Source organism: Silurus aristotelis, assembly GCF_946808225.1.
Source record: "Silurus aristotelis genome assembly, chromosome: 24".
Lineage (NCBI taxonomy): Eukaryota > Metazoa > Chordata > Actinopteri > Siluriformes > Siluridae > Silurus > Silurus aristotelis.
The window spans coordinates 6,006,631-6,023,147 of record NC_139597.1 but is presented as its reverse complement, the minus strand read 5'-3'; the positions used below and the strand labels follow the sequence as shown (position 1 = coordinate 6,023,147).

The window sequence follows — 16,517 nt, the reverse complement described above, 5'->3', positions numbered from 1 at the left end:
AGAAAATATAATTTAAAGAAAAGAATCAACTTCAGGTAGAAATAATTTCTCAGTTGGTTTAATACACAGGATTAATACACTAAAACTTCTGCTATCACTCTTCTCCACCCACTCCACCCTGCCTGCACTCTTTTCTCCACTTCTCTAACACCCTCTTCATTACTTTGCACTGTTGACCCTAAATCCACAAACACACAATGCAACTCCTTCTGACCTTCTCTACACTTCTCTATCAACATTCTCAAAGCAAATAATGTGCCTGTGTAATAAAATAAAAACTGAATTTTCAATAAAATTATAAATCAAATTCTGAAAACAAAAATGACAGTACATTGCATTCGACATTTGTATAGTAATGATGGAAACCAAAATGCAGTCATAGTTTCTATATTATTGTTATACTTCTCAACTTCAGTGGTGGAAAGAGTAGAGTACAGTACACTTAAAATATTCCTACTGTAATAATCATTTGGTTTAATTAGTATTAATTAGGAAAATAAACTATTTGGCACGAGATGTTTTTTTTTTCCACATCTCACTTTGAAAAAACTGTTTTGTAAATGTTTTGTTTTCTATTCTGATCGATTTTCGATTCGTATTTTAAATTACCAAGTGGAAATTATTCAAGCAAATACCACCTTAGTCAGAGAACTTTTGAGATTTTGTTTGCCATGTGAATGCTAGAATTGCTGTCCAAGTACATGCCTCATAACATCCAGGGACGAGCAGTATTTACATTTTGTTTATAATTTTTTTACATTTTGTAAATTACAATGTTCACTCCTGTTCTCAGTTCTCTCCCACACATCGCACTGTGTAATAGACAACAGGTTTACTGGTGGGGCTATTTTGTATTTTGTGTATTTGTCCTACACTGTCTTGTGTTGTCCTACACTGTCTTGTGTTGTCCTACACTTTCTTGTGTTATCCTACACTTTTTTGTGTTGTCCTACACTTTCTTGTGTTGTCCTACACTTTCTTGTGTTGTCCTACACTTTCTTGTGTTGTCCTACACTTTCTTGTGTTGTCCTACACTGTCTTGTGTTGTCTTGCACTGTTTGCATAAGGGTACACACAATGCACTTTATGTGGCGAGGACACTTACACACTTACTAGACCTTAGCTCTGTATATATATATAATATTGTACACTAATTGTAGCTGTTTAGTAGAATCATTATTTTGCACACGATTGCACAATTGACTGCCTGACATAATATATTAATAAAGTTATAATTAACAATCAAATGATTAATTAGTTAAAAGGGTCTCTAGGTTACGTATGTAACCCTAGTTCCCTGAGGGAACGAGACGCTGCGTCGTTACTATGAATACAGGTGCCATCAGTTGTCTTCTTCTGAATGACTTGTTTGTCATTGTGTTGCTGAGGCACATCGTTACCAAACACCAAGTAATTAAATTAAAATACAATTATGAGTCAATTGCAAACTGTTTAACATTAAACGTTAAAACTAACCTTCATCAAGCAGATCACAGGGAAATGTGTATGAATATTTGATCTGTTAACTGGTTGCGTACTGTATGTCCGATTTACTGCATCAAACATTGTTTATTATTCAACTGAGTCAGTGTAATGGTGAAGTAAAAGACCAAATAGACCAATAGATGGAAGGTTTGCAAAGAAATGTCATGCTCCCTTGTAAAAGTCTTTTTTTAAATACAAAAATACAGTAGTTTATTTTGATACATAGTGTGGCTTCTGTATTTTGTAGTTTATTTTTGATTCACTTAAAGTTAAAGTATTTGTTATTTTATTTTTTAATTCATAGGCCAACATCAATCACTCAGTCCCTTTCACTTGATTACTGATCAACAACCAGAAGGATTTTATCAAAACACCCAGCCCTTGAGCACTGATGACGAAGTCCTAGGATGTCGTACTGACAAATCTTTCTGTGCTATATCTTTCCTGGCATTGGTTAAATGCTGGGATAAGTGTATAAATGTAGCAGGGGAGTATGTTGAAAAATAAATGCAGTTTCCACTACTGTATATTTGTACTTTTATTTTATAAACTTAAAAGTCCTGGTTTGACTTGAACACCCCTCGTTTATTCACCAGTCTGACTTTTGGATTACCCTGTTTGTTATTTGCAAATCACAGGACTATCATCTGTCTTTTTTGGTTGCTTCTGCCTAAGATTTCAAAAATATTCTAGCATTACGTGTGTGCACTTGTTTCCATCTGTTAGTGCGTTGACAGGCTAGCTATGCTCACTGAAAACCAAAGAATGGTATAAAAGAGCAAAACTGGCCTACCTAAATTGAATAAATTAGATAGAGCAGGTCTTAAAAGCTAACAAGTACCAACCACATTCTGTTCATATTCATAAGAGCTAGGAAACAGAAGGTCTTTCCCATCTGGAGGGGGAAAAAAAAGAAACTTGTAAAAACAACAGAAAAAAAAATTACTCACAGGCACACTGAAATCACTAACTGCGAATTCCAGATGGATAGTAATTCAACTAGGGCTAGAAAATATGAGAATTTATAGACCTTAATTTTCAACAAGCCTCACATATGTTCAGCTTTGGGCAAATCATTTGGGTAAAACTTTGGAAATATGTAACTGCTGTATGAATTGCTTTCTTGTATAAATGCACTGGATGAAGAGCTCTGGGATACACACTGATCCAGACCTGAATCGGAGCTCTTTAGACCACAAGGCTAATGTGAGATGCAATATTGTTGCGCCATACACCAGACGAGCTGAAAATGTGCTTTTGCTGATAGTGACCTCTAGCCAGAAAATCATTAGGGACCACCACAGAGAGCCAATTTGTTGTGCTGTAGCCTGTATGATGTGTGGACTACACTAAATATAGCCTTCTGTTTTAACAATCACAGTGTGAACTCTCTTTTGAGACCACTGGTGTAAGTGGGAAACAGTTAAAGTTATTCCTTTTTGGCAGACATCCATAAGAGACTTATAGCTGAGCTACACAAGTAAGATATAAGAGCCTAGCATTGGCAATTTTAAACTGAAAGTCGTAACCTTCTAAACAGTAATCTAGGGTATTCGAAAATCCTTTGCACATCATAATTTGATATAAAGTGGTGGCCAAAGTGCAGGGTCAAGTCAAGTAATGTCAAGAAGCTTTTATTGTCATTTCTACCATATATAGATGACGCAGTACACAGTGAAATAAGACAAAATGGTGCTCCATTAAACAGTATAAAGCTACATCACACACGCATAAAGCTACATAACAGAACACAGAGTTAAAGACTAAAGTAAGTGTCATTGCCACATAAATTGCATCGTGTGCAACCGAGTGCAAACAGTCAAGTCAAGTCAAGTTTATTTCTATAGCGCTTTTCACAACAGACATTGTCTCAAAGCAGCTTTACAGAAATCAACAGTCAAGGTGAATGGTGTGTATTTATCCCTGATGAGCAGCCGTGGCGACTGTGGCAAGGAAAAACTCCCTTAGATGTTATGAGGAAGAAACCTTGAGAGGAACCAGACTCAAAAGGGAAACCCATCCTCATTTGGGTGACATCAAGAGTTTGATCATAAATCATTCAACAGTACAGAACACTGGAGAGTGAGAACTAACATGAGTACTGGAGTATAAGATTATAAGTAATGTTCTTTCTACAGTCTTATACAGTCTATATGGTTAGTAGCTCCTAGTTTTATAAGCTCAACATTTGTGATCATCACAGATCCAGCATCAGCTTCTCCATGCCAGAGCCTTTAAACACTCCAAGAAGTCCAATGTCAAAACCACACATGTAGTGGGATCCAATTGGCACTGGTACGTCTCTAGATGGTTTGGGATGTTTGCGAGTTCGGCATCTACTTCTTCAAAGGTCCGTAATCATCACGAGGTGGGATGTGTGAAGACAAAAAACAGAGAACACAAAGACAGTGTGGGACAGATACACAAAAGCCAAAATATAAAATAGCACTGACCAGTAAAAGTATTGATTATACAGTAATGTACAAAATTGGACTATAAAAAAAAAGGTATTTGTAAACGTAAACACAATGTAGTGCAAAAAACAGCAGTAGCAGCAGCCGAGAGGTGCAAAACAATAATATGATTAAATATAAATATATACAGTGAGAAAAATAAGTATTTGAACACCCTGCTATTTTGCAAGTTCTCCCACTTAGAAATCATGGAGGGGTCTGAAATTGTCATCGTGGGTGCATGTCCACTGTGAGAGACATAATCTAAAAAAAAAAATTCAGAAATTACAATATATGATTTATAAACTATTTATTTGTATGATACAGCTGCAAATAAGTATTTGAACACCTGCCTATCAGCTAGAATTCTGACCCTCAAAGACCTGTTAGTCTGCCTTTAAAATGTCCACCTCCACTACATTTATTATCCTAAAATAGATGCACCTGTTTAAGGTCGTTAGCTGCATAAAGACACCTGTCCACCCCATACAATCAGTAAGAATCCAACTACTAACATGGCCAAGACCAAAGAGCTGTCCAAAGACACTAGAGACAAAATTGTACACCTCCACAAGGCTGGAAAGGGCTACGGGGAAATTGCCAAGCAGCTTGGTGAAAAAAGGTCCACTGTTGGAGCAATCATTAGAAAATGGAAGAAGCTAAACATGACTGTCAATCTCCCTCGGACTAGGGCTCCATGCAAGATCTCACCTCGTGGGGTCTCAATGATCCTAAGGAAGGTGAGAAATCAGCCCAGAACTACACGGGAGGATCTGGTCAATGACCTGAAAAGAGCTGGGACCACCGTTTCCAAGGTTACTGTTGGCAATACACTAAGACGCCATGGTTTGAAATCATGCATGGCACGGAAGGTTTCCCTGCTTAAACCAGCACATGTCCAGGCACGTCTTAAGTTTGCCAATGACCATTTGGATGATCCAGAGGAGTCATGGGAGAAAGTCATGTGGTCAGATGAGACCAAAATAGAACTTTTGGGTCATAATTCCACTAAACGTGTTTGGAGGAAGAAGAATAATGAGTACCATCCCAAGAACACCATCCCTACTGTGAAGCATGGGGGTGGTAGCATCATGCTTTGGGGGTGTTTTTCTGCACATGGGACAGGGCGACTGCAGTGTATTAAGGAGAGGATGACCGGGGCCATGTATTGCGAGATTTTGGGGAACAACCTCCTTCCCTCAGTTAGAGCATTGAAGATGGGTCGAGGCTGGGTCTTCCAACATGACAATGACCTGAAGCACACAGCCAGGATAACCAAGGAGTGGCTCTGTAAGAAGCATATCAAGGTTCTGGCGTGGCCTAGCCAGTCTCCAGACCTAAACCCAATAGAGAATCTTTGGAGGGAGCTCAAACTCTGTGTTTCTCAGTGACAGGCCAGAAACCTGACTGATCTAGAGAAGATCTGTGTGGAGGAGTGGGCCAAAATCCCTCCTTCAGTGTGTGCAAACCTGGTGAAAAACTACAGGAAATGTTTGACCTCTGTAATTGCAAACAAAGGCTACTGTACCAAATATTAACATTGACTTTCTCAGGGGTTCAAATACTTATTTGCAGCTGTATCATACAAATAAATAGTTAAAAAATCATACATTGTGATTTCTGGATTTTTTTTTTTTTTGATTTTGTCTCTCACAGTGGACATGCACCTACGATGACAATTTCAGACCCCTCCATGATTTCTAAGTGAGAGAACTTGCAAAATAGCAGGGTGTTCAAATACTTATTTTCCTCACTGTATTATGGGTGGTGGAATGAATTTAGATGAGTATTGAATGACACAGCACCCTGGAGCAGAAAGGGTTAAGGTGCTTGTTTAAAACGCCAGCAATGGCAACTTCTGATATTAGCTTAAAACCTTTAACCAATTAGCTTAGTGGTTAAGGCATTGGATTGACTTTGGATTTAAAGATATTTCCAGCCACACCATGCTGCCACTTCTAGGCCCCCGAACAAGACCCTTAACCCCATAATTGTTCAGTTGTATGAATGAGATAATTGTATGTCACTCTGGATAATAGTGTCTGCCAAATGCCATAAATATATTTGTAAATGTGATGCAATGACCAACTATTTCCCTAATTATCCCCTCCTTACTTTCCCCTTAACCAACAGTCTCTCTCAGTGCAAAGGGTAGAAGATCGTTGATATTCAGGATTCCATCAGTCTTGCAGTCTAAATGGCATATATCCGATGTTTCACACATTCAATGCTCACTGAGGGTGAAGCAGTGACATTTTCATTTACAGCATTTGGCAGACACCCTTACTTAGAGCAGCTTACAGGAGTGTTTTATAGTCTCTTATCAAAAACACATCTTCATGCTGGTTCACTAGGTCAGCGATTAAGAATGCCATCTGGCAGTTAAATTTCTATTAGAGAAGAAAAATCGCAACATGAAAGAAAACACACAAGTCGAGGGATTTGTTTTTTTAATCTAAGTGTTAAAGCCACCAGTGACTCGGTTGTTTGGACAGCCAGAGGAAATCTTATTTCATTATTCGTTTACTTATTTGCCAGATAAGTTTATCTGAAGAATGTTATGATTAAGCTGAGCAGATGAAGTTTCTTTGCTTAAGGGCCACAGTTCATTTCACTACTAATGCCGGCACACACTGTGCGATTTTTAATAGTCCTTTGCGAGACTGTACAAACAAGATCCCCATATTACACTGTAGGATTTCAGTTCCCAATTTACAAGAGCCAAAAACTGATGCACACAAGAAAATATGAGTTTTATCTCATCAATCTGTGACATGTTCAGACTCGCGTTCTCTCGCTTATGGTGGCGAGCAGCAAACAAAAACAATTTGTAACCTTAATTTTGTTCATGACATGCCTTAATAAAAAAAAAATCATCATACACACTCCTTTCCCTCCATAACTCAATAGGTTTCTCTTTTTACTGTATTGTCCTCCTGACTTATGCTGTCGTGCTTGTCAACAGGTTCGGTGCGCCAGTTGGTTCTTGGTGTGAAGGTTGTCGTTGGAAAAGTCACACGGCAGGAAAGAGTCTGAAATCTTCGGACATTGCCAGAATTTCATGGAGGAAACAAATTATCTCAACGGCCATTAAGACTACAGATTTTAGCCTAAATCTTTTAGGATTTTTAAAATTTGTCGCACAGTGTGCACCTGGCTTTAAGTGCCAGAAGTCATATATAAAGACTCAAGAAAACAATTTTGATGCACTGCATGGTGTGATGAAAATTTTAAGGTAAGTGTTTGCTTTGGCTTCACATGTAAGCATCAGTCATTCATGTCAGTGGAGACAATAGAGCAGTGTGGTGCTTAGGGAGAAGTCATGCCAATGTTGCATGCGCACAAAGAAATATCTCCAAGGTGTGAGTTCGAAAAATCCAATCTAAAGTTATCAAGGGACTGAACGAGCACTGGAGTGGCCTCTGTCCTAAAGAAGTATCGGTTTCTCTTGTTGTTGTATAGGAGAAACTTGCATGACCCAGTCAGGTCAGTGATGTGATGCAAGAAGGAGAGTTATTCAGAACTACCCCAAGGCTAAAGCACAGTGTGATGATGTAAATTCCACTTCCTGCTTGGATTGCTGTGTATGGAAAGAAAAAATATACATTCAACGCTATTTTGACTATCACACTCTTTTTCGCACCTCACCGCTAATGAGACGTGAAGTGGCACTCCCTGCTGTGCCAACATGCCACCCTTTAACAATTATTACAAATAGATGAAAATTATTTGAACTTTACAGAGTGCTTTTAACAGTAGATAATGCCAAAAAGCTAATGTCCAGGTGCAGATGTAGAACAAAGATGAGTGCGGCGTGAGAATTTTGCCTGAGAGGAGAAGTGGATTTGTGATAATTGATCAATCATCCCAAAGAAACAATATTCCAGCAAATTCCATTAGCATCAGTAGATTTTTTTGCACAGAACTAGACTAAACCCTGGCTAAATGTGCTACTTTATAATCCACATGTGTATGTGTTTGTGTGTCTATTCAATACTATACAGTATGTTAATATTGCATTTTAGGCATTTGGCAGATGCCCTTATCAAGAGCGACTTACAAATGAGCAGATGAGAGACTTGCCACTTCCTCACCATCTTTATGAGTGCACGACCATAAGACTTTCAAGTCAAGTCATAGCAAGGTTTTCCAGATAACATATTGAGGGCAAAAAATTCTTTCAGGGCCAAAGATGGTCAACTTTTTACTTCAGAAATGTTGACAGTAGAAAACAAGCATGAGCAGTTTAATCTGTGGACTTGTCAATGTGGACTTGTCTTGGCTTAATATGAGACCTTCGCTAGAGATGGCTCTTCTATTCACCATGACCAGTGACTTACAGAGAGAGAGAGAGAGAGAGAGAGAGAGAGAGAGAGAGAGAGAGAGAGAGAGAGAGGAGAGGGAGAGAGAGAGAGAGAGAGAGATCGAGAGAGGGAGAGAGGGAGATGGAGTTTTATCCAGAGGTACACACACATCTATCAAATAAAACCCAGCATCTTATTCTGGGTCTGTAACAAATGTTCCATGTTGTATGGTATCCATGCTTGTGTGTGTGTGTGTGTGTGTGTGGTGTGTACACTGTGCTTATAAAACAGAGCAGCGGAAGATTAAAGGCATCAAACGATAAAGCCTCATTAATTATTCAGAGAGTAATGAATAAGCCTGCAGTGAGAGATGGAGCTGATTTCAAGCTTTTGCCATATCACCCATATTTCACTCAATGATTTGCTTCTACACATACACACATGAACACAGACACCCACACACCAAGCAGCCAGCCACGTCTCATCCATGTGCTAAACATAGTAACAAGCACTCTCAGGGGAAAAATACAAACAAACAGATAGGATGAGCAGATCATCAGACGTAGCAATAGGACAGAATAGAATTAGGAAATGTCTACTGCCTACTTTATGATATTTTTTACTGAATGAATTTGGTTCGATTTCCCAAAATATAAGCATGCATTTTAGCTCGAAACATCGTTCCTCTACGTTTCAGTCTACATGCATGTTGCCCCATTACCATAAAGCCTTTCTTCTACCTGTGGATATTGACCCCAGTGGGGTTTTTTTTGCTCCCGTTTTTAAAATCCTGTTCGAATTTCAGTTCATTTCTGTAGGATCTTCAGAATCTTATTGAACATTTAGATTTTTTTTTTTTTTACCTAAAAATGAAACAGAATATCAGTTTGTCTTAAAGGCTCTGATTGGACTTCTTTACTGGATTCATTAAAAACCTCTGGAAAATGGTGAGTAAGGCGGGAAAAAAAAGCATTTTGGAGCTAAAACAACAAAGCCTGAATGTTCTTTCATTTGAGATTATTGGTCATTTTTTTCCATCACCTTAGTGAGACAAATGACAGCAGACTTCCAGGTATAACCCAAATACAGCACCAAGCAACAATCTTGCAACACTTCACAAATATAGAGCATGTTATTTTCCTTCAGAAATATAAATTTGCAAGAAGCCATGATCTGATTAGTTGAGATTACATCCATAATTTGGAAAGGACAAAGAGAGAAGAGAGAGAAACAGGATTAATGGCGTGACCTTTGATGAGCCAGGCTGCGATTTCCACTGCGTTCATGATCATTAAGGCTCCCTCTCACTGCACGCTCTGAATAGACGTGTCAGAGCCGAAAGAAGAAAAGAAATGGAAGGAGGAGAATGGAGGAGGGGAAAAAAAGCAAAAGATGGTATATAGTAATATCAGGAGGCAAAGCTAAGCTTCGTCACCCCTCTGCATGCCTCCTAATGATTTTCTAATGAAAGCCCTGTTTATGTCCTAATTTGCAGCCGTCTGCTGATAGGTTCATGTAATGGACTGTCTCATTGCTGCCGTCTCTTTTTCCCTGTGCAACACAAACCACACCGACAAGCACGGACTCGAGGGGCGAGCTATTTATATAGTGCTCACACTGACTCCTAAAGAACACCCACAGGAAAATACACACATATTCCCACAGGGGCAACATTGACCAACAGACCACCCCACTTAATGTGAACCTCACATTTAAAGTAAAACCAGGAAGGTGTTACACTGCATTTTTTTTTTTAAGAAAGGTGTAAAACTGTAAAGCGAAAAGAAAAAAAACCCTGCATGAAAAATAGTTAAAACTTTATAGCTAAATAACATCTTCAGGGCTTCTTCAGCATTTCTGAGTTCACTGAGTTAATTTAAACTGCTCATTTATTCACGCAAATGATGACTACGAGCGTGCAATCAAAAAATGTTAGCTGTTAATGTACAATCCTGAGCATTTCATCGCCTTTCAAATCATCTGCTATTAAAGACGGCACTCCACTTCTTTACTTTCTCATGTTGTACATTTACGTACAAAGCCGTGTTTCTGGAAAAAAAAAAGGTCAACAGACTCTTACAGTATTTAAACCCTTTTCCATCCATCCAAGCGAAGTGCCACGCTAGCCCTGAACATCTAAATGATTACATCTTTGATTCTCAAGTACTGCACTGTCGCAGCATTTCCATTCCAGAAGGAGTAAAACACCCCACTCAGTTAATCGACTTTCAGATGAAAGCAGGAAAATATCAAGTGCAAATTAAAATTTAGGGTCACAGACCGAGAAACGGCTTACAACATAAAAGAAATAAGTGATCCCTATTAAGGCAGAAAATAAGAACTACGCAGGTTTCGAAGTTTCTAGGGGAAAAAAAAAAATAAAAAATCATAATCATTTCTGTCCAGCGATTGCATAAACATGATGAAATATTAAAGTAATTTCTGACATATGAACCGCAATCTGTTTTTGCCATTTTCAAGGGCAAACACAACTCGCAGAATAACGTTGCATGTCCTTTAAAAATGTAATCGCTGACTATATGTACACGTGAAATATCAACCGGAGGCGTGCCGAAAATGATGAATCACTGTAAATCGCAAGTTCTACTGGATAGTGAATCATTTAAATGAAGGTCAGCTGTTGGAGAAACGAGAGTTGGAGGAAATTTAAAAAGGGATTTTAGAGTTTTAATCCAGAATAATAGCATCTTTTGTCTTTCTTTTCATCACTAAGAGAAAAAGTTCTCTTGGTGATGAAAAGTTTTTTTAGCATCAAGGTTAGTCAGGCTTTTCAATGTAGAAAACAACTCAGTATGGATGTCCAGTTATCATCAATAATACACTCCTAGGCAAAAAAAAGCATTGTCCGTGCCTAGTATTGTAAATAATGAAGCTTTTAATGAATTTGCCAACAAATCTTTGGTTAGAAAATTTGTAATAATCAAACAAAAGCACTCCTGAGCTCCGATGCCATTATTTGCTTGTTAACAGCAGTGAATTGTTCAAGGAAAAGGTACAAAACAGGGAAATTCGCTTATATAGTTTTTTAGTATGCAATGGTAAAACATGATGTTAATTGAAATGATAAAAAATGTATCTAACAAATTCTTAATTGTTTTTTTGTTGTTGTTGTTTTTGTTTTTTTCTGAGATTTTTAATTATTAGTCATTGCTTAGTTATCTGCCTCACCCTTCATGAGCCTGATATCATGCCATTCGTAAACTTGATCCATTTTTTGTGCCCAGGAGTGTCCAAGTTCTCAATATGTGAAACTGCAGTGTGAAACTCGAGGATGTGTGCTTCTGACCCTGCCAAGAAGTGAAATGTTTCAACATTTGCTGGAGCAAGCAAAGAATAGTGGAAAATGAGCCATCTTCTTCCAGAAGCCATGAAATCCATAAGTCTGTTATATGAGCTAACTACTTAAAGTTGTATTGTGGCTGGCTGGACTACTAATAATTAGACTTTAAGTAAAGTGTGAACTGAAAAGAAAAAAAGAAAGAAAATGCAAGATAGTAGAGAACAATAATAACAAATAATTATTATCATTTTAAAGTGAAAATATACAATTTGGACTAATTGAGAAAGTTATATGACAGACACTCATACATTTGGTTGCAGGGGCAAATGAAAGGCACTTCTTATTTTTCTATTAATAGCTAAGAAATCTAAATTAACAGACACAAAGTAAAGTTAAAAACAAGGAAAGTTAATGCAATGTGCTAACCAAGTCCAAATGGCAAAACCAGAATCAAAAACCAAAGACCAAATCCAAAATAGTTGCAATAAATTCAACACAAAACAAAATGGGTTAGCAAGTTAAAAAAGTTTTTTTTTTTTTTTTAAGTATTTAGTTAATAACAAATGAGTCACAATGCAAATTATTGGTTTAATAGATACTTTTTTTTTAACTTATGATGAAGGTAAATACATGCTTAAAAAACGTGAACACTTGATCAGTGATGTGGGGTATCTCCTTTAATACTAGGCTAAGAAATAGTACAAATACTGTGTAATCACTTAATTTTTTTATGCAACAAATAATAGTCCAGGAAAAGCAAACAAAGCAGTGCAGTGATTCACAAACAGTGGCTAACACATACATCTTCTCAAACACTCTCCAAACAGAACGGACACTTTTTCACGTTTAAATAGCCATGTTCTAAAACGAGCTCTGTCATGTGGCACTGGCAGACAAAACAAAAACAAAACATATCAGGTTAAAAAATAAAGCAAGCTTAGTGTATTTTTGTATGTTGTTTTTTCTGGTAAAGCAAAGATGCTTGATGCTACACGCACACTACACGCAGCATCTTACATTCAATGAAAATCACGCTGCCTCTCTCTGAGCTCCACTATCTTAACATAGCTTTTTTTAATCTCTTGCTTTTAATCCATTGAGCCAAAAGCTGCACAGAGAAGGAACATCTCAAGTACTTAACCCCTGATCCACCCATTGCTTAGAAATAAAAGGAAGCTGGAAAAGGTTTGGTGTGTATGTGTGTGTGCTGCATTCAAACTGCTGCAGTGTGAACCAGACAGATATGGCCTTTTCCTCTGTGTTGAGTCATCTATGACCAATCCACTCTTTATCGGAGCTGTCACAGACTCTGTGTTGTTTGTAGAGATGGCTGATAGCGAATTAAAAAGCCTGTAATAGAATGATGTTGGGCAAAATAAAAAAGGTGCACACTGAAACACACAAACACACTTTTTTTTTTTTTTGGAGTTAGAAAAAAAAAGGTAATTAAACCACTCCATTAGCACACTTCAAAATCTAGTTGAACATATTCCCAGAAGAGTGAAGGGGAGTATATTATATTCCCAATTCCAAAAGAGTTGCAATGGTTTATAAACCGTATAAATCCACATTTTATTTACATTAAAACATAGAAAACACGGGGACTGTAACTGATGAAATGTACCATTTTGAGCAAAGAAAATAAGGTAGTTTTTAATTTGATGGCTGCAACACGTCTCAAAAACATTTGCAACAACATTCTAAAAAAAGGAAGGTGTTATTAAAATTAAACAGTTGGAGAAACATTTTGCAACTAATTAGGTTAATTGACAGCAGGTCAGTAAGATTATTGGGTATAAATAGTGTATCTCGGAGAGGCAGAGACTCTCAGAGGTAAAGATTAGCAGAGCTCCATCCAAAAAATTGTGTCTACAAATTGAGGAATTATTTCACAATCTGTGAGGAAATCTAATATATAGCATTTATACAAAGCACATATTGCATATATGTTCATGTTTGGATTTCACAGATATAGAAATATATGTCAGATACTTGTACATTTATGCCACATATATTTTAAAATATTACAAAAATGGCAGTTTTTATATATGGAACATATATTTTCCAAAATACACATACAGTACATCTGTATATATGACACGTATGCGTACAAAATACATATGCGTGTCCATATATATGGGTAAAGGATGTTTATCCTTGAATTAAGGAAATGTAAGTTAGATATATTATGTAAGTAATAATAATTTATTGGAAAAGAGTACATTTCATGTATTATTTAATGCAAATAACAGTTTATATAAAGTTTTTTTAATTCATTCACATACACGCCTTATAGTCGCCAAAAAAAAAAAAAAAAAAAAAAAAAACCTTAATGGCGGCAAGTAAAAAAAAAAAATATATATACACACAGTGTTGTGCTCATTACTAAAAAATTGTAACTAGTTACAGTTACTCGTTTTTTCATTCAAAAAGTAACTCCGTTACTTTGTTGATTTAACAAATTAAGTAACACATTAAACAGTAACACATTACCAAAAAGTAGTGTTACTGTTAAAAGTTACTTTTTAGTTACTTTTTTAAAGAACCTTCTTTAATGTTCCTATTAATGCCCTTTTTTCGCGTTATGATCTACACAAACACAAAACTGACAAACACAAAGTCATTTTTAAACACTATTTTATTAAAGTCAGACCAACAATATATAACCAACAATGATATATATTGTGAATATATCACAAGGATTTCTGAAATAAATAACAAAACAAGCTGAATAATAGATTCACAATCAAAAACTAAAGTGGCTTCTGCTGTTGTGTTGAGCTCTTAAAAATGTTTCTTTCACAGCTGAAGTATGAAAACTATCAACAATGTAGAACAGAACACCGGGTTAGCTTCTAGCTTCTAGCTCCTCAGGCATGGAGGTCCTGGAGGTGTTTCAACAGATTGGAGTTGCTGTTTATCGCAGTAGATACGAGCTTCGAACCAGAAAGACACAGCTTACATTTGACTTAAAAGTTTTTGTCTTTATACTCAACTAAAGTGAAATAATGAGCATATTTCCACTTTGAGAAACTCGTCTTGCTCTCGCCTCAACTCGCCATTACTGCCATTACTGTTTACAGTGGTTTATCCACCAATCCTACAGCGCGTCTTCTTCCTGTTTACAGTGGTTTACCACCAATCCTACAGTGCGTCTTCTTCCTGTTTACAGTGGTTTACCACCAATCCTACAGTGCGTCTTCTTCCTGTTTACAGTGGTTCATCCACCAATCCTACAGTGCGTCTTCTTCCTGTTTACAGTGGTTTACCACCAATCCTACAGTGCGTCTTCTTCCTGTTTACAGTGGTTCATCCACCAATCCTACAGTGCGTCTTCTTCCTGTTTACAGTGGTTTACCACCAATCCTACAGTGCGTCTTCTTCCTGTTTACAGTGGTTTACCACCAATCCTACAGTGCGTCTTCTTCCTGTTTACAGTGGTTCATCCACCAATCCTACAGTGCGTCTTCTTCCTGTTTACAGTGGTTTACCACCAATCCTACAGTGCGTCTTCTTCCTGTTTACAGTGGTTCATTCACCAATCCTACAGTGCGTCTTCTTCCTGTTTACAGTGGTTCATCCACCAATCCTACAGTGCGTCTTCTTCCTGTTTACAGTGGTTCATCCACCAATCCTACAGTGCATCTTCTTCCTGTTTACAGTGGTTCATCCACCAATCCTACAGTGCGTCTTCTTCCTGTTTACAATGGTTCATCCACCAATCCTACAGCACGTCTTCTTCGTGTTTACAGTGGTTAATCCACCAATCCTACAATGCGACGCTGCTGTAAGCAAGTTAGACTGTAGTCTACACTTCAGCCCAAATTAATTAATTTAAAAAAGTAACGGGTAACGCACCATACGGTAACGGTAACGGAGTTACTTTATTTTTAAAAGTAACTCCGTTACCGTTACCGTATGGTGCGTTACCCGTTACTTATATATATATATATATATATATATATATATATATATATATATATATATATATATATATAATATATAACACACTTATATATATATATATATATATATATATATATATATATATATATATATATATATATTTATATTACACACACATATACACGAGAGAGAGAGAGAGCCTGCCCCGACTTGTCACTATTTAAGTTTTTTTTTTTTGCGACTGTAAGATGCACGATCAACATCTTCATTTGCACCTTTCAGCAGCAAATCAATTATAGTGTATGAAATTTGATCAGGTTTGTTTCGGATCCATTATTCATGTAATGAAAGAGTCATTTGGAACATTAACACCCTGAACTGTTAAGCAGCTTCAATCGTTTATCTGACACATATGGGACAACATTCTTCTCCCATACTTTAGCAACTGGTCTCCTCAGTTCCAGATGTATAAGAACAGAAGACGTAATACCACACAGTGGTACTCATGGCACTGTCCCAACTTTTTGAGACCTGTTGCAGCCATCACAATTCAGAATGGCCTTATTTTTTCCTTAAAATATATTAAAGTATATTTTGTTAAACAATTAATTTTTTTGGTGAATAGATTATGTATTTATAAGGTTTGTAAATCATCACATTCTTTTTTTATTTTTTGGAATTGCAGTTGTAATGACAAATAAGGACTAAATGTGAAATGCTAATAAAGATCACAAATCTTATGATCAGTTGTCCGCAATTTTTTTTGTCTATAAAGTTTAAATATTTAATAGAAAAATGTTGTGTTACAAAATCAGGAAAATTTTAGTTGAGCTTGGCTTATGAACACACAATGTCTAATAAATGATAGATACCCAATTGATTATAACTGCAAAGAAATTCAGAAAAATGGAATGTCATTTCTGAAAATTAGAATTAGCCTGTAGCCTGTAGATAATTAGTCTGTGCTGAAAAGTATTATTCTTCTATTCAAGAAAATAAGCACTTCAATGACTTCTCTACAAAAATAGTGTTTGTCCAGTTCACAGCACAACTCTATTAATATTCCAT

The 16,517-nt window shown here is 36.8% G+C and overlaps 1 long non-coding RNA gene across 1 annotated transcript; it reads right to left on the bottom strand.

Annotated features, from left to right (window-relative positions):
• Positions 1 to 3,302: 3,302 nt before the first annotated feature.
• Positions 3,303 to 14,119, bottom strand: LOC310719304. The gene is made up of 2 exons (XR_014531440.1): positions 14,037 to 14,119; positions 3,303 to 3,700 (listed from the first exon to the last, which is right to left on the bottom strand). It is a non-coding gene; the product is annotated as an uncharacterized lncRNA (long non-coding RNA).
• Between the last annotated feature and the right edge of the window lie 2,398 nt (positions 14,120 to 16,517).